The following is a 667-nucleotide window of genomic DNA, read 5'->3' on the forward strand; positions in this document are numbered from 1 at the left end:
TAACACTAACAAAGGTACAAAGTAACACTAACAAAGGTACGAAGTAACACTAACAAAGGTACAAAGTAACACTAACAAAGGTACAAAGCTCATAAAAGTTTTTTTAATCTAAAATACCATTGAACGGTCTTTTCAGTTTCATATAGGCTTTGTTCCCAAATTTTATATTATTGTGATAGAAACTATAAATGACCATTATATTCATTGGTCAGATATTGCAATTGTGAAGAAGTGAAGAAGTCCTCCTTATATAAGTATCTTTTCTTTTTCTCTCCTACCCACCTTATACATAACATGTTAAATTAACTCATATTGAAAAAAATCATTTCTTTCTTTTGGAGATGCGGGGTATCGATCCCCGTACCTCTCGCATGCTAAGCGAGCGCTCTACCATTTGAGCTACATCCCCACAATTTTTGCATCACAAAACCCTAAATTTTTCATTATCAATAATAGTGAAAATGAAGAAATTTTGCTACACAACAGGTCATGAATAAGGAAAAATTTGAAAAGAAACAATATATTTAATAATAGATAATTATATTTTTGGAGATGCGGGGTATCAATCCCCGTACCTCTCACATGCAAAGCGAGCGCTCTACCATCTAAGCTACATCCCCATGATTCTTACATCATAAAACCCTATTAATGTCCCATCATCAATAAT

General features: G+C 33.0%; 2 non-coding genes across 2 annotated transcripts; both read right to left on the reverse strand.

Moving 5' to 3' along the window:
* Window positions 1-336: 336 nt before the first annotated feature.
* On the reverse strand, window positions 337-409 carry TRNAA-AGC. The gene has a single exon. It is a non-coding gene; the product is annotated as a tRNA-Ala (tRNA).
* A 138-nt stretch (window positions 410-547) lies between these two features.
* On the reverse strand, window positions 548-620 carry TRNAA-UGC. Its single transcript has one exon. It is a non-coding gene; the product is annotated as a tRNA-Ala (tRNA).
* Window positions 621-667: the final 47 nt, after the last annotated feature.

The sequence above is a fragment of the Cucurbita maxima genome, unplaced genomic scaffold, assembly GCF_002738345.1.
Source record: "Cucurbita maxima cultivar Rimu unplaced genomic scaffold, Cmax_1.0 Cma_Scf06756, whole genome shotgun sequence".
NCBI lineage: Eukaryota > Viridiplantae > Streptophyta > Magnoliopsida > Cucurbitales > Cucurbitaceae > Cucurbita > Cucurbita maxima.